Source organism: Xyrauchen texanus, chromosome 3 (genome assembly GCF_025860055.1).
Source record: "Xyrauchen texanus isolate HMW12.3.18 chromosome 3, RBS_HiC_50CHRs, whole genome shotgun sequence".
NCBI classification, from domain to species: Eukaryota; Metazoa; Chordata; class Actinopteri; order Cypriniformes; family Catostomidae; genus Xyrauchen; species Xyrauchen texanus.
Genome location: NC_068278.1, coordinates 21,578,972 through 21,604,709, shown reverse-complemented (window position 1 = coordinate 21,604,709; position 25,738 = coordinate 21,578,972).

The following is a 25,738-nucleotide window of genomic DNA, read 5'->3' as shown; positions in this document are numbered from 1 at the left end:
TTTCTGTTGTGGCATTGTTATGTTTGCTTTTCCAAGCTTTTAGATGACAGAATGTGACATAGGCCTACTGTAATAAATTAACTTCCTCACTGTTTCTCTCTCTCAGTTTCAGTTTTAAGGTTCGTTATTGACATTACAAACATTTTTACATTTGTATTGCCAGTGTTTACAGTGGAGCTGCATCCAAATAAAACAATTTAAACAAAGACATTGCAAAACAATGTACATATTATAATAAAAGAAAAAGAAAAATATTAGATATACAATATATTGACAAATAAGGTAAAAATTATCATGTTAAATTATTAAAAAAAATACATATGTTTAAAGATAAAATTAAATTAAAATATAACTAAAGAAAATAGAAAGAGACAAAGTAAAGTATCTTGGAGATGCAGACTCGGGTCAGTTCACTCACTGTCCCTCATTCTGTGGCAGACAGACACATATTGTGCTGCTATCACACAGCAATCCTTGTATTCACCTAATAAGAAAGGCAGTTTTTTATTGTTTGTTAAATGGTCAAATGTGCTGTGAATATTTCCCGGATGGCTGTGTATTTTGTGCATTCTGTTAGAAAACAGAAATTGTGTCTCAATTTTGTTTTGATCACAGTTTGGACACAAACTTAGCCATGTTTTCTTGTGTCTGCCCGTTTCTATAGTGAGCTTGTGTCTACTGAGTCTAAACCTTGTCAAGGTGGCTCTCAGTTTTTTGTCTGTCACTGTGTACAGATAATTTGTCATGGTGTATTCTCTTTATAGGGCCAGATAGCATTGCATTTTACTCTGTTGTTGTGTTTGAGTTTCCCAATAAGTGATATAATTATGTTTATTTGTGCAGTAATTTGGCTCTATCTAATTAGTTTAGCAGTATTGTTCTGGTCCAGGTCTCCATTGTGATGAGGGATAGTATTAGTTGGTAAAGATTCAGGACTAAATCTACTGACCACCAGAGAGAAGGGATTGGTTTATTTGCTCAACTCTTGGTATTGCAGGGATTTATAATGGTATGAGTTGGGGTCACTGAGTTTTAGATTTTTCCAGAATTTGGAAGGTCTGACAGTATTGCTCTAGCAGGTCCAGGTTCTTCTGTAGACCCTGTTCAGTGGGAGACAACAGAACCAGGTCTTCTGCGTACAGCAGGGATTTTATATAAATGTTGAACAATGTTAGGCTTAAACAGCAATCTCTCTCTCTCTCTCTCTCTCTCTCTCTCTCTCTCTCTCTCTCTCTCTCACACACTCACTCATGTGTTCTGTTTTTCTCTGATTATTCAGATCACCATGGTATAATCTGTTGAATATACAACAGAAGTTCCTTTGACAGGAAGAGCCACAAATTAGCCCTCTAAGTGTCATCAAATCTCTCAAGCCCACAAATATGACTGTTCCTGCCTTTCTCTTCAACCACACAAATCATCTCAGTGCTGAGGGATTTTGAGGCAAATGGATGTTTTTTTTCTGTATTCTCTCTTTGCTCATGAATTCACTAATACATATATTTTATAATTATATTATTATTATTATTATTATTATTACCTCATACATATTCACCACAACTGCAAAGCTAGTTCTAGTCAAGTATTGTTCTTGCCCTCCACTCTAAAAGCTGGCCATCATTAATATGGCTCTTCATAAGTCAAGATATTGAGAGAAACTTCACATTAGCAAGGAAATAGACATGCTAGTAAAGCATTTAGTAAGTGAGAGTGGGACATCAATGGCCAAAGTGGGTTGTCAATAGCCACTTACGTTAACGCCTTGATGTCTGCTGGCTGTGTCAATAGCAATGAGGAACTGTCAATACTTGTATCAGTACTTCAGCCCCAGAACTGACTGACTTCATCCAACTGCCATCTCAAGTGAAGAGTGTGATTTAGACAGAGGTCTGAACTTCCTTTAATTTGATATTCTTTACATTAAGGCACAAGAACGAGGGAAATTTTTACTTTTTTTGACTGTAACAAGTACTTTTATAGTTAATTAAAACTAAAATAAATATGTGGGTTATGGGCATCCATTGTTTTGCTATTTTTCCACATGAAGTGTTCTTTTCATCTTACATTCCAGAAAAAACTCAATTAATAAGATACTGTAGCTCACACCAGAATTAAATTTCTGTAATCATTTACTCTCATTTATGTTGTTTGAAACCTGAATTATTTTCTTCTGCGGAACACAAAAGTAAATAAATAAATAAATTCCATTCACTGATTTATATACAATAGTTAATGGTGACTCACTTTCAAGCTTACAAAAGCACCCAAAACTGTCAAAAGCAGTGCATGTGAAGTCATATGAAGCCATACAGTCATGATCCATGGTGAACAGACAAATTTAAGTTGTTATCCACTCTCAAATTAATAATAAAAAATTAACAATTGACTTAAAATTTGCAACATAAAACATACAAAACATTGTTCTTGTGTCATGACGTCATAAAGTTTGGTCACCAAACACGCATTTACAATTAAATGCATTCTTTTAGCAGAGCATTAGAAGAAGGAAAATACAATTATTTGACATATTTCATTGAATGATATCGTAAAAAATTGTCTCATAAGATAAGCAAAGTTTTCATGAACCTAAATAAAGGCTTCACACTGGGAGGCTACCCACAAATATGCTGGGGTTTGCAGGCTCCCATGAAAGATACTCCCGGGGTGGCTGAGAGAACAACATGAACCAAGAGAGACAATTTGTGTTTGTGTGTGAAACTTGATGCATCAAGGGGAAACAGGGGTCTTTCAGGCTGTTATTCTCCTTGTTGTTGTTGATAATAGTACAGAGGACAGATGAATGTTGTTTTGGCCTTTTGTATGACCTACACAAACAGAGTAACTCACTCACAGTATCACACACAGAGGTGACAGTAAAAAAAAATGACACAACGACATTGGAAGAACATGCTAGTGGAATAATGTTGCCACTGAGTTAATTAATTTCTTTGCAGATGGTAAATGCTTGTTTTGTGCTGTCCTGTTTAAAACAACTTGATCAAACATAGTCAGGAAAGTTTTGTTAGTGGCTGTAAAATTGATTCATATTTTGTGTTTTTAGTCTCAAATATGTTTTACTACGTTCACATTTGTGTAGTTATTCATGCATAAATCCTGTTTGTGCGTTCCTTGGTTTGTCATAATTTGTGTGTGTAAACTGGTGAGTGCTGCGCTGCATGGTGGCTGCCTCTCTTGTTCTCCCAGCTGTCCTAACATGGTGCTGTGTTGACTGTAAACACAGCTGCAGGTCAGAGTAGCAGACTGGTCAGACACTAGGTTAGTGTGGAGGGAGAGAACTTGAAAGTAAGAGAGAGTTAGAGCAATAGTACTGTATACTCTCTTTAGAGAATGCTTAACTCACATGCTAAAAGTATCTTATTTTAACTTGAGCTGAACAAGTGAAACGTCCAACTTTGTTAGGTTTTTTTGTTGCATTTTGTCCCAAAATTTATTTGTCACACTTAAAATGTATGAAAAGTGATAAAATAGCATACCAAGTTCACACAAATGCCCTTGCAGTGAAACCACATATGCTGTTTTTCACTGGGTGATTCTCACGAAACTGTAATGAAAATGTCCTGGCCCTATTTTACTCCAAAACCAAAGGAAACAAATGAGACATTATATTTTGTATATAGAAAATGTAGCTTGTTTTAGAGCCAGTATGATTTTTTACATTTTAACATTATTTTCATGACAATCATGCAGATTTTACATCCAATTCTCATTACCACAATGTGAAATAAAACAATACATTAATTAAATTATACAGTATTTATATATAGAAGTTCTCCCTTGGCACTGCCTTTAATTTTTACTTATTTGATTTTATCATTGTACATTGTCATACAGTAATAAATAAATAAATAAAAAATTAAAAGAGAAAGTAAAACTTTTATTATTGAAATAAATGGGAATAGAAAAAATAAAACATCCAGATGCATTTTGGTAATGAGAATTGGGGGTAAAATGTGCATAAGTGTCTTGAAAATAATGTCACAAATGGAAACAAATATTTAAATTCCGAAGTGTAGGCTTAATTTTCTTAATTCAAAATATTATTTCATTTTTTTTTCTATATTTATGTGGGGGTTAAATATGACCAGGACATTTTACTGACAAATTTGTTGAGAATCACCGCACTATGGACACCCCATTATTACATTTACATTTATAAATTTGGCACTTTTATCCAAAGTAATAATATAATAACATAATTGATTCATCTAACAACCTAAATCTTTCCAAATGCTTTCTGTCTCCATTTTAAACTATATGTCTATGTTATATCATTTGAAACCTAACAATGTTTTTATTTTTTTTTTGATTGAAAAGTTTCTGTGCTATATTTATTTAAAATAAATGACACTTGGTTTGAAATGTTGTTAAATTATACACAGATATTTAGACATTTTTGTGTTTTGGGGGCCACTGTACGTCATGTTCAGCTACAATTAGGTAATTAAATTAAGTACAGATCAGGCCTGCATCAAAAGTTCCCTGTCCACCACATGACAGATGAACTATGTGCTAAAACCTCCACTTTGTCCAGTATCTGTATGTTAGTAGGATGCTACATTCCCACTGTTTCTCTATATCTCCTCTTCTCCCTCAAAAGAGAGAGAGAGAAGTGGCCTCTGCATTGAATGTCAAACTTGGAGCTTGATACTGCTGGTCCAGTGTCCCAAAGGAGTGATCAAAATCAGCTGGGCCCATAGAGGTCAGGCCAAGCCCAGGGGTCAGCCCTAACACCCCAAAGCGTTGGAAGACTGTGCACATCAGACACTCTAGATTTATATATATTGATTTTGGGCCTAGTATCCTCATAACCTTTAATTGACTTAAGAGTTCATTTATGTATGCAGCAGCTAAAACCGGCAGAAATTATATATTCGATAGCCACTGAGACCAGACCAGGCAAGGCAAGAGAGGTCATATTTGCTACTAAACAAGCCCCCATTCCTAGCAACGAGACCTTTGACGTCAGATTCCGAACAGACATGAAAAAGGTCACTGGGGTCATCCTGGGGGAATGTAAAGAGTTGGTGTGGGTTTGTGTATGTATGTTATTGTTTGTGTATGTACGACAGGAAAGAGGCACACACACACCCCCAAAGAGAGGAACAGATGGAGACAGTGAGAGAGTGGGATTGAAAGCGAGAGAGAATGAAAAAAAAGGCAAAAGGAAATAATCAAATTAGCTTTTTTGAACCGAACTAGAAATGCAGCTCCGCACAATATCCTGCCGCGCGCCAGTTTCCCGTGAGAACGGGAGTCGGGTACACACTGCTCACTCAGACAGTTCAAACATATTTAGCCCTCATTGGAAGGTACAAATTAAATTAGGCCCTCCACAAAGAAGGGATGTTTGCCCCTTCTGTTCTGATGTCATGGTAGTGGGCTGCATGGAGCGGGAGGCCACGGTAGAGTAACCCGCATGGATTTATCTTCGAGACCATTCATCTTCATGTTCATACTCATGCATACACACACAGTCACTCTTGCCTCCACACACACAGGATGAAAGCGCCGCCCTGCCTCACCTCTTTTCGCTGCCTGAATACATGCACCCTGTACCCTAGATGAGAGCAAGGGGCACACAGTCAAGTATTTGACAGTTCTTGTACACAACCCAAAATATGTTCTCTTTCTCTCTCTATCTGTGGGTCAGGTTTTGGCTTCTTTGTGGCTAGTAAAACTTGAAATCAACAACATGGTGAGAACCAGCCAACAGTCGCTATGAGGAAAATTGTGTAAAGAAATAGGTTTTGTATGAATAGTTTCATCTGTGGTATGCTAAATTAGTTATTAGGCTGAATGTGCTTTTTGTTTTTCATGGAAGAAAGAAAGTCATATGGGTTTGGAATAATATTGGAGTAAATAATGACATAAATGAAATTTTTGGATGAACTATTCCTTTTATGAGCATACTAAATAATGTTTTAATCAAAATGTAAAAATGAAAATAAATAAATTGAGAGTTAGATTTATGGGCAGGGTTAGTGTTTAGAAAACATAATTGGCTCAGTATAAAAACAAAAAAAGCCAAAGGAAAGTACCAAACATGAGTGAAAATAAAACATGTATTCAGTATGTGTAAAGTTTTAACTCCTGAGTTCTGTAGAGTTTGTTTTAACAGAAAAGAAATGAACAGCTCCAAAGAAGCTCTGTACTCTAATAATATTACATCATGGACTTTGGCCCATCTTTCACTCTTGAGATGGGTTGCAGAGTTATAAGGCTTACAATGCCCTTTAATGTGAGAGTATTCTCAACCTGGAGATGATTCAACATGTCCCCTCCTTGTTTCTCTCTTTTCCTCCCTTCCTTTTTTCTTTTGACAATAAGAAGCCTCTATGGAGCATAAATGCTTCCAGACATTGCACAAGGACGTTGTGCTGAAAGATCTTCCTTCTGTCTATTTAAAATGATCCATCTGCTTCCAATGAAAACTGCTTTACTCCCATCGTCTTTATAATCATGTTAGTTAGTCCCAGAATTGATCCAACTGTGCTGTATCTGCGCCAACAAGACTGTTTACTGATTACTTGATTACGTGATGGCTTTTGATTGTGCCGATCAGGAAAGGTGATGTCTGAAGGATTGCAGGACTCGATTTGTAACACATCAAGGTTATTAACAATATCATATTTACTGATAGAAGTAAAAAAGTGTATTAAAATTAATTTTATTTTCCTACACAGAGAATTTTGAGTATGCCCCTGAAAAGAACCGTTTTTCTAAAAGCTTTGATAATTGAATCATAATAATAAATATTGTATTCAAGTTTTATATGCATGACTTGAAAGGGGCCAGGCATTCTTTCTCTCGGGTGTAATTCTGTTTCGTTTTTGCCTATGTACATTTAAATTATTTCTACAATTATCATTGAATCACACATAGATGTGAGTCAAGATATGTGTTTCTATTCTTTTTATATAGAACATCTCATACAAACATAAAAGTTAAGATGCTTGACATAGGCATGATTAAGACAAATAAAGACTATAGACAAAAAAGATATACATCTTTATATTTTATAAAGATGAAAAAGGAAATAAAAATAAAAGGAAATAAAATAAAAGTTTAATTAAAATAAATACAAATTAAAGGAAAGCATAAATAAAGGACATAAATGAAATAAAAATAATGCAGTGCAATGCTTAGTCAGAGAATGCACATTTAAAAAAAAAAAAAAAAACAGTTTCAATCTGAACTTAAATTACTACCGTCAGGGAACATCTGACATCTTCTATAAGCTGGTTCCAGCTGCATGATAGCCACACACAGTGTCTTGTAATGTTTGGAGTGAAGTGAACCCTAGGTCTATCTAGCTGACTCGATCCTAATGATCTAAGAGGGTTATTAGGTTTATATTCAATACACATTTTTGCATTGTATTTAGGTCCAATGACTTGGTATGATTTTAAAAAGTAATAGCATGCCAAATGAGGTTCAGAATTCTGAGTCTAAATTGAAAATCTGGAATTCAAAATCTAATTTAAACCTGTAAATAAAAAACATTTTAAGATTTTGAAAAAATGTAAATGAAGAATCATAATGACGTAATATAATTAAGAAACAATTAAAATTAGAATAAGCAAATTTGTGGCATTGAATACAAAAGGTCAGATTTTCTTGCTTTCATTAAATCAAACACGATGCACTTTTGAACCTTTTCAGATCATGGATCTTTGTGGGATCCATGTCAGCTCCAGTACTTGATATCATTAAAAAGATTATATACCAAATTATAAGACATTCTGAAATTCATGCTTATTTTTTCAGTTTAGCTTTTCACTGAAATTGCTATGCTAATATAATTTGTAGTGGATACAAAAAAAACTGAATTAGATAAAGTAAAAGTATTTTCACAAGTGGACTAAAAGTTTTGTACCCCACTGTATTTTTCTCACTGTCACATGTGAGAAAATATATGAACCTTGGTGTGTTTTTGGAAACAAGACTAACGTCAATGAGAGAGAGGGTTGCGTTACTGTTTCTCTCTACTGAAAGAGAGGTGGGAACAAGCAAACAAACAATTCACAGAAGGAATGCGTTCCTCTCTCTTTTGGGAGTGAATGAAAAGGGAACAAAACTGGTGAGAACTAAAAGGCAGGCCAGCGTGTCAGTTGTCACAGTTCTCTCTATTTGTCTCCCACTGTCTCTCACTCTCTCTCTCTCTCTCTCTCTCTACACACACACACTCTCTCTCTGATGACCTCTGCCCTAACACTTCATTCTGGCGTTGAGCAGTCACAAATGCTAGTAACTGCACTGCCTGTTGGATGTGTAAACAATGCCATTGTTTACTGTTTTAATTTATTATGCTGGGAGAGATTAGCTGTTATTGGTTTCCTCTGAGTCCAGTTTAGGCAAAGCTGCTTTTAGCCATCACCATTAACACACACACACATGGTCCACCATTCAGGCTGTCACACCCCTGTCAGTTCCAATAAAAGCTGCCCTACCTGAAGTTTGCAGATTAGCTGCATTGTGGTGTATGGGCACTGGACAGGCAGCCATTTTACCGGGCCCCCTTCTATTATAGCAGAAGCTTGGGGGCCAGCCCCAGCTCAGGCACTCCTGGGGTCAGGGCCTTTTACCCTCTAGGTCTTGACGTCTGCCACCATCGCCTGACAAATCACCCCCACACACACAAAGAGACGCTTGATCCACAGCGTGAGAGAGCTGGCCAAACACCAACCGGGCCGAGCGAGCTAACAACCCTCTTTTTTCCCCCCTCTTGCCAGCCAGACTGTTACTATCAGACAAAAGAGGAAAGACGGGATGTTGAAAGATGAAAAAGGAAAAGAGAGAGCAGGAGAAAGAGGGAAGGGGGAAAAGGGAAAGAGAGACGTTTGGGTCCTTTCATTTGGGGTGACTGTGATAAATGGTTGCCCTTTTGCTGGGCTGTGCACTCCCACTGTTCAGTTGGAGCCCTGGGTGACAAGGGGGTCTTTGAAAGGGAGAGAGAAAGAGAAACAGATAGACAGAGAACGACAGACAGACGGATAACCTTGCAATATATATTCTCTTAACAGCTCTACAGGCTTTGAGAATGCAGCACGAGCCGAGGGCTAGATTTGCCATAGATGAGGTGAATTCGATTTTTTCCTTTTCCACCCACAGTCCTGGCACTGAATCAACTTGCTGTATTCATTTAACCACTGTGAATTGTCACGCCAGCTTATTAAGTAAACTATGGTTTTATAAATGTTTGACCTTTTTCTTCATAGTTTCCACTTAAATTATCTTAATCTTATAGTACTATTAGACAGTGTAAAAGCATACAGTGACTTTTAACTAGTGACGCTAGTTGTCTTTTGGCTCCTCTAGCCTTATTAAATAATAAAAAAAAGGAATATTTGATACATAATTCTATAATAAATTGATAAACAATTATATGACTTATGTTTTGATACTGACACAAAGTGTTTAAGCAACCTATTCTTGCACGTGATCAAACTATTCATAAGTGTCTATTTACCGGCAGGTGGAAATACATGCTCTGAATAACTTTTGGATTCAAACTTTTTTTGGTTACTTATACAGAGAAATAATATGTATTTTTAAGACCCTCCAATCTATTTGTTTTGACTTCCATTGGATGTGGGGTGTTCAAGCTTTTTTTAGAGTGCAACAGTCAGATTTCCGAAGTAAAATTTTATTCATTTTTGTCTGAAAGGGAATAGAGTTTTAACAATAACTTACAAATCTTTAAAGACAAACCTACCATGAGCTTTGGGGTTGTTAATCGATTGTGTATGTTCTTGCTGAAGCTGAATTAGTTGGTGTTATTTCAACTTAAACTCAACTTTTATCCTGCTGAGAATTCCACCAATAAGAGAGTTGTGGCAAAATGCTTAAACGAGATGTGCAACGACCACCCACTTCCATGAAGCACTGGGAATTACATGATCAAGTCTGTCTCTTAAAATACTTACATATTTGTATATATGTGATTTTTTTTGCAATACACTTCAAATATATTGTTTCTATACTTATAATTAACTAATTTAAGACAAAAATGTTATATATTTCCACTCATTTTATCCATCCATTTGATTATCCCATTCATTATTCTGCATGGTATTGCAGTTTCTTCCCTAATTAAAGACGTTAAGTAGACAATCTGGTATCTTAATAGTTTTGCTTCAAATCAAAGTTTGTAGTATTGAGCTTGTTAGTTTGGTTCATGAATTGGAACACTTTTATGAAAACTAATAATGGGAAAAACACTTCTAGATACAAGACACCTGAAAAAGTGGATGGAAACTGTTGTGCCTTACCTAACCCTAATGAGGCAGAGCTCCAAAAAGGGGTGGAAGAATATATGCCAAAAATATATAGGTAGCCCCTAACCTAACCCTTTCCCAAACCAAACTGTGTGTTGAATTGACACCCCCTTTTTGAGTTGGTGCCACCCCCTTTTGGAGCAACCCCATCCCCGTCTGGAGTATCACCGCCCTCTTTTGCAGATTCTGCCCCCATTTGGATATTTTTGGCCTGCAGATATAACTACTTGCTTATGTGGGCAACCCAAGTTTGAATCCTGCTTGATAATTTTCCGATCACACCCCTCCTCTTTTCCCTATCATTTCCTGTAAATTGGTGCTAAGTTCATCTAAAAGACAGTTTTAGTGTCACTTTTCAATGCTGTTTATTTGTGACGCTAGGCCAATTACTGCTAGCAGACTGTATCAGAAGGATCAACCAGAGCCCAACAAAGGCAAATTATCCAATCGAGAGCGTTACAATCTACTTAATTGGCTTCTAAAGGCTGATTAACAAGTTTGAATTAAAAGAGAAAAGGAGGGGAAAAAAAGGAGAAGGTTGAAAGGCTCTGGTATACGATATGAAATTCATGGTTGATTTAATTGTTTGTGATGAGCCCCTTTAGGAGGCAAGGGGGTGAGGGGGCTAGGATTACACGCAGCTAAAAGTCAGTGCTCAGTCACAATAGTGGAGAAATTGGTTGGCTATCGCTATTCAGTGCACCTCGCCTCCCACCTTTAGCTGGGATGGCAAAGCTGTGAAGCAGTCTAGAGCTCTGGGGGTGGGAATAGGAGGTTATGCTCTTTTTTTTGCTTGATTTTGCTCCATAATCTCACCCTTGAGGTTTGGGGAAGCAGCCTCTAAAGCAGAGGTTGAGAAAACTGAGCAACTTTGATTGAACTTGGCTTGATTGAATGGCTAACTTGATAACTCACACAATGGGTTTGTCTCTCTCGTTTGCTCAAACACATGCACGCTCTAACAAAAAGAAGGATCCGCTGCCATTTCATAATCTCTGCCTTTGCCCAATGGCCCAAATTTAATCCAGTCTTTGATCCACCCCCAAATCTGTGATTACAGGCCCAGTGCAGAGGGTGGGGTGGGCCTGGTAGGGAAGCCTCTCTTTCTCTTGTCCCAAAGGGTCTACCAATTGACATGGGCTTTAGCGCCTGTTCTTCCATGGGCGGGCAGAATTAGGCCCTAATGCCTGTTTAGGGAAAATACAGAACTCACTGCACATTGAGAAGCCCTTGGTGGCCATGATTGGAATAATCATGCTTTCTCTCTTAGCTTGTGTCTTGTTGGGGGTAGAATTTTGAAAGAGAAACTGGGGTGTGTGACATTATTTTTTTTATTTTTTTTTAGTTTACATTATTTTTTTTAGGCTTTTATTTTGAAGACTGTTGATGTATGTCAGGGAGAGAGGACAAATTCAAACCCTGATCACTGTGAGCCATTAGTACTTGCATGTCACAAGCCATCACACTACCTTCTGCACCACAGCTCCAATCACCATTTTGTCATTGGGACAGTGGTTGATAGAAATTGGGTTTAATAATGCAATACTACTCTTAAATAAATATTTAATAAATTGCTCACTCCCATGCCGTGTGTGAATTTCTTTCATATGTGGAGCACAAAAGGATCATTTTTTATGTATATTCTGGTCCATCATTTTTATACAATTACAGTTGAGAGGGACTAATTTTAAAGCTTAAGAAATGACTCAAAAGTATCATAAAAGTAGTCCATTCGACTCTTGCGTATTTTAAGACTTCATAAGTGCATGACTGAAAATCGTTCATAGTGTTTTACATTTTACGCAAGAACTTGTGTTGTTTTAGTGCTAATTGTTCTTGCATGAACAGGCAACTGTGATGGACCTTCTCTCATAGCGCTTATGAACATGCAACGGACATCAAGATTTTCACTAAAACTTGATTTAAATTTAAAGCCATATGATGTAAACATGATGTGTTAACATGATTGTAGTGTGATAATATCAAGTATATATTGGCATTATGGCAGTTACAAGATAATAGGCTTTACTGGCGTTAAGTGGTCATGACAACAAAGTTGTAATATTGGATATAACTTTAGACCAGTGGTTCCCAAACTGGGTGCTGCCAAGACTGGCTAGGGCTGTCACAGAATCTTTGCTCAGTTCAATATTTTAATAGCCACCAATATTAAAAGTACTTGCAGTACCAAGAACCGACTCCATATGGTACCTGTGCAATATTTTACTACAGCTGGCTGCTTTCAAATGCTCACGTGCATTGCATGTCTGCGAGGGCTTTATAGAGCGCTTGTGTGAATGCAGCTGTGCATGTGAACAGTCAACGTTTTAGTCACAATGCCCCTTTTGATGCAATATTAATGTAACCACAGCCTTTAATGTACTCTGTTATGTACATGAATGTAAACAGACAGGACATAAATATGAACATATACGATCTGTGCAATGTGTAAGTGCACTTAAGTGTTGATATTAATTGAACACCAATATTGACCAAAAAAAACAAACAAGAAAAGCATTCATGTCCTCGGCTGGATATCTTTAAAAGCCCAATACATTTCAATGAGAGGTCTTATTAAAGATTTAGTTCACCCAAAAATGAAAATCATCTCATTTACTCACCCTTATGCCATCCCAGGTGTGTATGACTTTCTTCTTCTTCAGAACACTTTTGAAGAAAAACAGAAAAATATTTTAGCTCAGTACGTCCTTAAAATGCAAATGGATGGTGATACAAACTTTGATGCTCCTAAAAGAGCACATGGTCAGCATAAACATCATCCATATTTATCCAAAATGAATATCCTCTAAAGTGAAACAATCATTTTTGCTGTGAAAAAGATAGATGTTTAAGTACTTTTTAACAATAAATCATCGCTTCCAGTCAGCAGAAGTACACGCAAGTAGCATATTCACGCGAGAACAGATCCACGTGTGACACACCTGGAAGACCAGCACCATTTACATCTGAGTAGGAAGAATTCTATACAGAAGCTTTGCTGGTTTTATCTGTTTGTTTTCTCACAATAGGGCATTTGTGTGCTCATCCTGCATGTTTCAACCAAGAGAAAAACGTGATAGATCCATAACATGCCAACGCGAATACGTCACACGAGACCACTTAAACTCAGTCTTCTCGTGAATGCAAAAAGCAAAGGTTTATATTTAAAAAGTACTTGAACATTAATATTTTTTGCTAAGTGATCTTTTTCAAAATGATTATTTTTCATACCAGTGGATTATTATACCAGTGGAGTCACATGAATGATGGTTATGCTGAAAGTGTGTTTACTTGCATTTAAAGACCTACTAAGCTAAGATATTCTTTCTATTTTTCTTCAAATGTGTTCTGCTGAAGAAAGAAAGTTATGCACACCTAGGATGGCATTAGTGTGAGTAAATGATGAGAGAATTTCCATTTTCGTTTAATAGTAATACTATTTATGCTAACTAAAAATTATAATAATGACGTAACGATTTTAGCAACATTAAAAGTATTCTGCATTAGATTACTTTTTTAAATGTTTTTATAGTGTGTTTTTGAAATGTTTAACTGTTGCTGTTATTTTAAAAAAAATGTATATAGTGTTTTCAAAAGCATAACCGTCTTTATTTTTAAGTGGTTGGTGTGCCGTGAAAAAAAAAATACTATAAAGGGGTGCCATAGATAGAAAAATTTGGGAACCACTGCTTAGCAATTGACAAATCGCATCGACAGCGCAGTTAAAAGAGTTATTTCTCTAAATGTGTTATTTTGTCTAAAAGAGCATATACACAGCTGGCGTTGAACGTCCTTTTCAGGACGCGTCTTTATAAAGATGGCCTTCCGCCCCTGTGTAGTTCCTTGATGCGGTAGAGTGCTCTCCGCTCCTGACGGACACAGGCACTGTCTCGTGTGTCTGGGCAGCTATCACACCGAGGCAGCGTTTGTGGATGGCTCATGTTCTCATTGCGAGAAAATGACCATGGCAACATTGCGGTCCCAGCTATCCTTCCTCAGACAGAACGCCACTCCAGCCTGAGGCTGACGCCCAGATGGCCGCTGTTAGTGTGGGGCTGGACTGGAACCCTCCATCCTCCCCACAGCCTTCACGGCTGGATGATTGGTTGCTTGGGTACCCGGTTCCTTTCTTCCCGGAAATCCATGATGAGCTGACAAGATCATGGAGAACACCCTTCTCCACCCGCCACTGTGCTCTCACTACACTAGATGGCGGAGTGGCCCAAGGGTACACGGCGGTCCCCCAGGTGGACAGAACGGTTGCGATCAACCTGTGCCCCGAGAACGCCGCCACCTGGCGGGGTCGCCTGTGCTCCCCTCCAAGCCTGTAGGATGACGTATTCATTGACCTCCAAAGCTTACTTTGCCACACCCCCTTCGGGCTGCGGTACCCACATTCTCAATAAAAGAGCAATTCCCTTTGTCTCTGGGTCATCTGGCCCGCAAATGCCATTCTCACAGCACTCTGCCGCCACACCTCAACAGTCCCGGCACATTGGACGCAGACCTCTCGCCTCTAGCCCCACGACTGTTGTCCCCCGGTTGGCCGGTTCTGACGAGTCTAGAGGACGCCTCCGTAGGACCTGCTCCTCAGTCACTAACCTGCCCCCCGCTTCGAGTCTTCTCTCAGCACCAGAGCCTCAGGATCCGTTTTTGACTCCCGACGTTGCATTACCTACTCTGCCTCGCTGCGAAGCCCCGCCGTGTATGTCAAAAATAATCGTTCCGTTAGTGCCCCTAGCACGGAGCTTAGATGCATGGCTCTCGCTTCTCAATCCATCATGCTAGCTGGAGGTTAAATCCATCCTGGCCGAGCCTGTTCCCCTCCTGGGATCTCTCAGTGGTCCTCTCGGGCCTTCAGAGACCCCCCTTCGAGCCGCTAGAATCAGTCGGACTCAGGGCCCTCTCCTTGTAGACGGCCCTCCTGATCGTGCTCGCCTCCATCAAAAGGGACGGGGACCTGCAAGCGTTCTCTGTCAGCAACAAATGCCTGGAGTTCAGTCCTAAGACTAGCGACCGGGCTACGTGCCCAAGGTTCCCACCACTCCCTTCAGGGACCAGGTAGAGAACCTGCAAGCGCTGCCCCGGGAGGAGGAAGGCCCAGCCCCTTAGTTGCTGTTTCCGGTACCTGCTTTGCGTATCTACTTGGACCGCACGCAGAGCTTTAGATGTTCTGAGCAGCTCTTTGTCTTCTTTGGTGGACAGCGGAAAGGGAACGCTGTCTCCAAACAGAAGCTGTCCCACTGGGTAGTGGACACCATTACTTTGGCCTATCGCACCCAAGCCATGCCTAAAATACCTGCCCACTCCTGTGTCAGCAGTACATGTACACGGCTCAGAGCATGGCGTGATTTAAATTGGACCCCTAGTGTTGCTTCTTCAACTCAACGTCAAAGTGAGTGACAGATGGGGAAAGTCTAGGTTATGGATGTAACCTCCGTTCCCTGATGGAGGGAACGAGATGTTGTGTCCTCCCGGCCACGTTGCTAAACTGAGCCACTATTGCGGCCGAATCTCATTGTCGGCTCCGAAGAAAAATCCTGAATGAAACAGACGCATTTCCCTCCCTTTATACCCGTATGTCCGGGGGCGGGACATGCAAATTCTGTCTGCCAATTTCTCATTGGCCTTTTCTCATAGATCAGAGATGCAAAAGGCTCTCAAGAGAGACCCCTAGGGTGCTTCGTTCGACACAACGTCTCGTTCCCTCCATCAGGGAACGGAGGTTACATCCGTAACCTAGACGATTTTTATTAATACATACAGTATAATTTACATCTTCTGGCTATACTTTCGAAGAAGTGCTTAATTTAATGTTTATGTACTGGTCCTATTCACTGCCATTGTAAGTGCCTTAACTTTATTTATTTATTTATTCAAAAAAATTATGGACGAGAGTGGTAATCAATGGTGTTGATTGAGCTCAACTTGTATTAAGCCCAGAATATTCCTTTTATGTGTTCCTTTTAAGAAAGGTTGTATATGTTTGGAATAAAATACGTGTCAGTATATTATTACAGAATTGTCCTTTTTTGGTGAAAATTCAAATAACATAATATAATAAAGTATAATATGTTGTATGACTTTTCTGGCTTTTAATTAAAAACAAAACTTGCTGTGAGAGTAGAGAAGACTGATTTATGAACCATCCACCACTATCCAAATTCTGTCTCTGATGAGCCACCCAACATGAATGAGACACTTCAGCTGTGTTGTCATCGACTAATTTACTGGTTTGTATAAAGAGTGTTCTGAAACATTGCTGCTGAGGTTTGCTAAGAATAATAGTTTACTCTACAGCACATTAGAAATAATTGGGCCAAACCAAAGGAGGCCAAACGATCGCTGCCTCAGACACCCAGAGGAGGGCTTTCCTCAGGAAACCACTCTCTATAGCATCATTGGCTAGCTATGAGAGAATTTCAAATAAACCACTTGAAGAGGTACAGGGACATAAAATCCATTCCCAGCCTTCTGTTATTAAAGTCAGTTAGCTTATGGCTTGAAAGTAACCAAGCCAGCATGAAACATATTATGTTTTCGGAAACAAATCTTGTTTCTAGGTATAAAATATCACTTGAAAAGTCCTTTTCTCATGACATTGCTTTCTATAATGAATGATTATTTGGCTTGTGAGCCCTTGTTCTGTGCCCTTACATTATGTGGTCTGACAGTACAATAGTGATCTTGGCCCAGCAGGTCAAGAGGTGAATGCAGTGGCCACAAAGTCAAGCAGTCAATAATATCGGTATCTTCCAAATCAATGGCATGACATTTAAAAATTGACCTTAGGCCAGATGCAGACTTGGGCTTTGGACAACATATGTGCATCATGAGCCTACATGTCTGCTATTGGGGAGCAGTTATTTGCATATTTTGATGAGAAATAGATCCATATGCTTTATAGTTGTAATCGCACACCTGCCAGAAGTATCACACTGATTTGTGTATCATCAAACACTTTAACACAATCTAAAATTCTCTCCATATACATAAATGCAAACAAACACAAATGCCCTCTTACAAATGTTGGGTTACATGTTAGCACAGCAAGATATTATCACTCTCTACATCCTGTGTAAGGAATTTCAAAGACATGTCATGCTCACAATGTCATTCATGACCTCACACTCAAAGACATTACCTACAGACATACACACCCAACAGACACTCTCTTGGTCTCACAGTTGTCCTCCGATTCTGATGCCAGGCAGCAGTAATAGAGCAGGGCATATTTCTTCCCTTCAACTCAATGAAATGGAGCCAAATGCTCCTAATTAACATGGCGGTGCTTTGAATGGAGCTATGGCTCTCAGGGTGACAGCAAAGTGTAAAATGCGCCATAAATCCCTCTCACAGAGAAGTGTGAGGACAACACTGAGAAGTGACTCACTGAATCATCCTCACAGCATTGCATCAACTGACCTGGTACCATCCTCTCACTGTTCTTTAGTACCAGTGTGAGTAACCTTAAAAATAGAACTGTGGTATATTGGCAGTTAGCATGAAACAGGTGGTCTGATACAACGGCCTGAATGATTTTTCAGATTGGTCAGTTACAATGACACTTACATTCCTTCAAAGTTTAAGGTAAGAAAGAGAATAATATATTAACTTGTTTTATTATATTATTAACTATATGTGATGTATTGTTAATTTAAAGCCTACTAAACTTTATCAGTGCAAGCCATTGGCATTTAGACCACTGCTGAAGTGAATATTTACAAACACTTGGTCACATGGTGCGTTACCATTCTAAGTGATGTGATGGACTTGATATTAAAGGATATGGCATTTTATTTAATCATTTGACAGAGATGTGTGAATGTCCATTTGTAATACATGTACCAATAGTTGGAATTAATAGATTTAAACAAGTATACTTTTTCATGTACAGAGGTCCCCAATAGGGTTGTCTTTGCGCAGGAGTGTTACTGGTATCTCAATCCCCTGTTGGGATTTTAGCGAGGATTTAGCAAAATTATTTCAGCAGGCTCTTTTAAAGAGCCTGTGTTACATTATTGTGTTACTCCTTAAATTAAAATGATGCTAAACTGTTACTTTTTGTTTATAGTAGTGCACATCTGCATTATTTCTAAACTTCAGTCTTTCAGCTTTCCACCTAAAGTAAATACGACACAAAATATTACTATCGTACAAAAGGAAAATAATTATATCAGGTAGACTCGCAGACTTCACAATTTAAGGTGACATATATTTGATGAATTTAAAACAGAAATGTAAAGTCTCTCTTTGGCATAATCCCCATCTGGTGGTCCGAAGATGTTGTACTCAGAACCGTCATATCCTGCCGGAGATAGGAGGCAGGGGCGAGGAGCCTACCCCCATGCTGGACGGAACTCAACTGTTGGTGGTTGCCAAGTTAGCACACTGAAACAGCAATGCGATAGATTGTGAGCAGACTTAAAAAGCAATACCTTACATGTGATTGGCTAGGAGTTAACTAGCTAATGGTACGATGATGTACAGCTGCTAGTCTTCCCGCTAGAACTATGCTGTGCTTACATTTCTCATAATAATATTAACAAAAACTACAATAATCGTAATTGTATCTAAGTAAAATTCAGCTGGGCTCCAAAAAGTGAGTGAACTTATCAAGATTATTTGCCAATGTTTTGGAGTAACTAAGTAAAGTAGCAACACTACTAACTTAACTAAATTTTTCAGTTCAGCTATTGTCAAACTAGTGTAGCTTTTCCAGTAAGGAGCTACACTTGCCAACGAGTAACACTGTAGTGTCACAAAATGCAACATTTGTCACATTGTATTGCTTAAGCAGCAATAAAGTCAATGGAGTAGTCAAACACGCTCACCTCTTATCCTCTTTTTCTCTCATTCAGTTTGTAGCACTGAGAAATCTAAATCATGTAAGTAAATTGGTTCTTTCTGTTAGTGTAAGTTAACCAATTACAATAAGCAATTCACTTATACTTATCTTTGGAAACAGTATATTCACCCAGTTATAAAAATGTTTTCTAGTTTTATTAGTTCATATTTAGTATAAATGTAAAAGTTTTTTTTTTTGTCACCCCAATTAAATAATATGATTTGATTGTTATGTATTTAAAAAATAAATATTTTCATCTTTTAATATTTTCAATGAAGTTGTAGTGTATCTAACTCCTTGATTTTAAGAGTAGCTTGATGGTGGTGTAAGTACTTTAAGTTATAAGAATCATGCAGCTTAGGAAGCTACAGTTTTAAAGTAGCTGCAGTACCACCGCTCCCTATAAGCAGACTTTGCAGTCTGCGTCGGTCACTCCCTAGGGGGGCACCATCTTACCCTAGGTGGGCACCAGAAAGTCCACCAGCTGCCCTTACTTGCACTTTATGTTATTCATGGACCCGGAAGCAGTTGCGGAACACAGATGATCGCTTAGCGATCATATCACGCGAATAAGAAAAAAGTAATAATTACAATACACTTGCAACCCAGAACACTGATCATTGTCCTTAAAGTGATTTACACAATTAATTAATTAATTAATTAAATTAAAATAATGTATAGTGAATTTGGAACAACAACATGCAGAGCTGCAACATGTTTTAGAGCTGCAGATTTTATTTCATATGTTCAAGGTGTGTGCTGCTTCATCTGTCTAAGGGCAAGAATTGGTGAGGGCAAAAATCTCCCCTCTTGTTAATGAGTTATTCATCTTTAGATATTTAGTCCTGTAAGACTGCACAGTCTACAAGTAGGAGTTCAGCAATGGGTCAGACTTGTTATGAATGTGTCACTTATTGGGGTCTTTCAGTAAATGTTTTTCCTGAAATTTATTGTCCATTGGTTCAATACTTAATGAAAACACATCCATGCAACGTATGTGCATGCAACGTATGTGTGTGTATGTATATACATATATAGTTGAAGTCAGAAGTTTCCATACACTTAGGTTGAAGTCATTAAAACTAATTTTTTAACCACTCTACAGATTTAATATTAGCGAACTATAGTTTTGGCAAGTCTTTTATTTCCAAACAACTGAAGGTACCACATTCATCTGTTAAAACAATAGTATGCCAGTATAAAACACCATGGGACCACATAGCCATCATACCGCTCAGGGAAGAGTCTCAAAGAGATGAACATAGTTTGGTGCGAAAAGTGCAAATCAATCCCAGAACAATAGCAAAGGGCCTTGTGAAGATGCTGGAGGACACAGGTAGACAAGTATCTATATACACAGTAAACGCATCCTATATCAACATAACCTGAATGGCTGCTCAGCAAGGAAGTAGCCACTGCTCCAAAACCACAATAAAAAAGCCAGACTACAATTTGCAGTTGCACATTGGGACACATTTTGTGGTAAATGTCCTCTGGTCTAATGAAACAAAAATGGAATAAAAATTTGGCCATAATGACCATCGTTATGTCTGGAGGAAAAAGGTGAGGCTTGAAAGCTAAAGAACACCATCTGGACCATGAAGCATGGGGGTGGCAGCATCATGTTGTGGGGCGCTTTGCTGCAGAAGGGACTGGTGCACTTCACAAAATAGATGGCATCATGAGGAAGGAAAATTATGTGGATATATTGAAGCAACATCTCAAAATATCAGCCAGGAAGTTACAGCTCAGTCATAAATGGGTCTTCCAAAAGGAAAATGACCCCAAGCATCCCTCCAAAGTTGTGGCAAAATAGCTAATGGACAACAAAGTCAAGGTAGTGGAGTGGCCATCACAAATCCCTGACCTCAATCCGATCGAATATTTGCGTGATGAACAGAAAAAGTGTGTGCGTGCAAGGAGGTTTACAAACTTGATTCAATTACACCAACTCTGTCTGGAGGAATGGGCCAAAATTCCAGCATCTTATTGTGAGAAGGTTGTGGAAGGCTACCCAAAATGTTTGACCCAGTTAAACAATTTAAAGGCAATGCTACCAAATACTAACAAAGTGCATGTAAACTTCTGACCCACTGGGAATGTGATTAAATAAATAATGCATTTTCTTCCCATTTCCCAATTTGGAATGCTCAATTACCACGTCATCGTGGTGGCGTGGTTACTCACCTCAATCCAGGTGGTGTAGGACCTGTCTCAGTTGCCTCCGCTTCTGAGACAGTCAATTTGTGCATATTATCACACGGCTCGCTCTGCCTGACACCGTGGACACTCAAAGCATGTGGAGGCTCATGCTATTCTCCGCAATCCACGCACAACTTACCATGTGCCCCAATGAGAGCGAGAATCCCTTATTGTGACCATGAGTGATCCTAACAGATCTAAGACAGGGAATGTATTCTATGATTAAATGTCAGGAATTGTGAAAAACTGAGTTTAAATGTATTTGGTTAAGGTGTCTGTAAACTTGTAACTGTATGTATGTAACTGTCTTCAACTGTATGTGAGTCCACAAATATCCTTCATATACACACATATTTCTATATTTCCAATAGCAAAATACTGGCTGAAAAGACAGGTGTCGACCCTTGACCACCACTGACCTCACTTTGCTTTTACTGGACACAGACCATTGATGGTTTATTACGCACACAGAGGGTTTTAACTTCAGTTCACTCATCCAAAGACACTATCTCTGACACTTTGGAACATGACTCTTAATCTAATTTTGTAAACTGGCATGGAGGATGGGCTATCAGAACCATGGCCTGTAATTCAAATAGCACCTCAGTGTTAGCTATTACTCTAAACTAGGCCTGTTAAGCCTTTTGGGGGGGGGGGGGGAATCAGCACAATATCGAGTTGGAATATGAATGGAGTCTAAATGACTTGGACTGGCAGTAATGTAAATGAAGCCAGAGCTTTGCTCCAACAGCAGGAAGGTCACGGTCCAGCTGTCAGCTCACGTTTAGGAGTAATTGTTTATACACCAAACTCCCTTTCTCACTCTTTCTCTTATATTCATGTTCTTTCTCACTTCATTCTCCCTGCATCTGTCACGCATCTCTTCCTCCATCCTCGTCTGTCTTCTACAATCCTCTTTTTCTCTTCTTCACTGTCATGTCCACCTACATGCATCACAGAGGGGATTTTTGCCATGTTTGGCCAAGTGTTGCATTGGAGTAATTCAAAATGGTTGATCTACTTTAAAGGAATAGTTTACCCAAAAATTATCAGTCTGCTTTTTTCCCCCCTCACACTCATGTCGTTGCAAAACACATATGTCTTTCTTCCGTGAAACACAAATGGTGAATCTTTGAAAAAAATCCTGGCCACTCTTTTTCATATAAAGAAAGTGATGAGGAATGGGGCTGTCAAGCTCTAAAATGACAAAAACATTACCATAAAACTATCATCAAATTGGTCCACATGATTTGTGCACTATATTGCATGTCCTTTGAAGCCATGTGACAGCTTTGTGTGAGGAACAGACCAAAATTTAAGTCATTATTCACTGAAAATCTCATCAGAGATGTAGCATTGTCCAAATTGAATCGGCTCATCCAGTTCACAATACTGATCTGAATAACTTATTCACAAATCAGACTGATCTGGTTCAAGTTTAGCTTACTGACTCAATGATCTGGTTGCAGTGGTTAACTGGATGGGAAGAATATGAGTGAATAATGTGCATGTTTAGTAGCCTACTCTTTTTTTTTTCTCAATATTTTGTTTTGTATGGGGCCGTTCACACAGAATGGATTCTTACATTTAAAAAAAAAAATCTAGAAAGCGCAACAAATGGAACTGAATGCAGGTGTTTTAAGATGCACTTAAAAAAGTTGAAGCGCCTTCACCTCTTCACACATACGATCAAACCGATGAGAATATACTAGGCAGGGCTCAAAGGCGTGCCATCAAACTGGAGTGATCTACATTTGCGCTGATGTTTATCAAGAGAAAATGACTTAATCTGATGTCGTTCAACCTGCCACAGACACTGCTGATGCCGTTCTACTCAGCAGTCATTGAGTCTGTCCTCTGCATTTCAATAACTGTCTGGTTTGGTTCAGCTACGAAATCGGACATCAGAAGACTACAAAGGACAGTCCAGACTGCTGAGAGGTATATTGGTTGCGCTCTGCCCTCCCATCAAGAACTGTACACTTCCAGAATGAGGAAAAGGGCTGGAAAAATCACTCTGGAACCCACTCATCCAGCCCCCTACCTATTTGAACAGTTTCCTTCTTGACAGCGCTACAGAGCTCTGAGCACAAGAACCTTAAGGCACTGGAACAGTTTTTTCCCATCTCATGAACATTTAAAACTGCCCCATTGAGCAATAATTATGTGCAATACACAGCTTAGTCTACTGTATTTATTTATATTTATATTTATTGTCTGCCATACATTCCCTTGCAACTGTAAATAATAGATTTGTATTAGTACATTTATATATTTTTTGTCTTTATAAATATACTTATAGTTTCCAAAAAAATGTTTATTATCTCTGTCATGTTGTATTGTTTGTCCACAGGAAACTTTTGATTCTGATAATGAAACAGCAGCTCAAACAGTATCTATCACAATATCTTTATTTTTTATGTTACAATCATTCAAATAATTACAAAATAAGTTTAAAGCAGTTACTGTCTGAGCTAACTGTTTTAATGCAGTGATGTGGCACTGTTTTCTGACGTTAAACAAAGAATCTTTAAACTTGTTAGTCCACTTGAACCTTCTCCCAGAACCTTTTGCCAGAGTTGTTTTTTTAGCTCTCCACCAGTAGTGATGCACCAACAGCAACAATTTGACAACAGTGGACAATTTGCTGCAAGTTTGGCGCAAAGCTCATTTGCATGTGAAAATAATCAGTGGCAAATTTGCCGCACGTTTGAGGCAAGTTTGCCATGAACTCTCAAGTTTTTAAAGGGACATTAAATAACTCATCCTAGGGGATTAGTCAGTACAGTAGGAACTCAAGTGAGAAGAGGTTATTGGGAGATGCTGAAAAGCAGAAAGAAGCTCTCCATCTCCACACATTCAAATTAGCACAGGATGCAAAAATGTGTTCTATGCGAAGAGCCCCTAAGAATGTCACTCTATAAAGTAGTCACACACATACACGTGCCACATGTTATCAACACTACCATTAGTTTTGCCCACCACTGATACCCGTTACCCCTTTTGACTGCCCCAGCCGTGCATGTCACGCTGCAGGTTGTGGAGTTCAAGTCCTACAGCTGGGTGAGTGGAAACAGCTGGTGCTCTTCAGGGCACAGAGCTCCGAAGCTTGGGGCTTTGCGGCCCTCTCAGTTTCAGACCCTCATCTGCTTGGAATCCTGAATTTCCTGCAGGCTGATCAAATGACAGCCCTCTTCACTGCATCCTTTGATATATGGACACCCATCTCACTGGCCCCTCAGCGTTGGGATTTACGCTTGACAACACAGTCAGTGTCACCTCCACCCGATGCACACACAACACACACGCGAAACGCATAAACACAAGCCCAGGCCGGGGCCCCTGGAAACAGTATACTCCTTTCACAGCCCGCCCAGAAGTTATTTATTAAATTTGTTGCATGGCAATATTGTTCCATGGCGACCCACTTAGTTTTGGATTGCAAACTAGATTTTTCAATTATGTGGTTCATTTCACCCTGCTGGTGAGGGTTTACCCTTCTTAGGTTGGATCAAGAGCAGAGGACAGCTCTTTGATAACTTTTTAACAAGGATACATTTCCCCTCATTTGCTTTAGTTTTTTTAGTTTGATCGATCTAATTGTGGATTGTAAGCGCAAACATCAACGTGTCTTACTTAGTGTGATTTAGAATTGTAAATATTTTGAATTACATACAGATTTATATTGGCTACCCCACATGGATTATTTTAGTCACCAGGTCATTGATGGCTGCTGCTATTGGTTTTATTAGAATTGCCTATCAATAAACTATAAAATCTAAAATATATCAGTTCTTTCCCGTAACTCTCATTTAAACTTTTCCTGAGCAGCTTTCGAGCATCTTGTGTCTGATCTCCCCTCAGGATGGCCAGTGGCTGTCACATGAGAAATTGACAGCTCATGCTCTAGTCTTGAGTAAAACACATTCAAAGCACAACTGCTAACTCATTGGCTACATCTAAAAACTGGGAAATGCTGTTATTTTCGAAAATAAGGTGCTTTTCAAAAATGTTGTTGGTTAAGCCATTATGTGATTAGGCAGCAAGTCAGCTGCCTACATTTTCTGATGCAGCCTTTGCGTGGCCAATACCAAAATAAAATGCTGTCATTTTGGTGAAAATTAAATTTTCTATAAGATAAATACTGTAGTTCCATTTGTAAATGTCTGATAAATCACATTAATATTGTCCTACATATTCAAATATAAATATAATACTAAGACATTGTAGTTCTACAGTGTCACCTTGTCTGTTCTGCTTTTATTTTGAAAAGCGCGGTTTTTCTTCTTCTGATGTTTTTTTTTTTTGTGACGCTAAACTTCCTGCTACTCTCTCTTCAAAATGTGGCGCTCACGCATCGTCGGAAGAACGGTAAAAAACTTGTAAACAC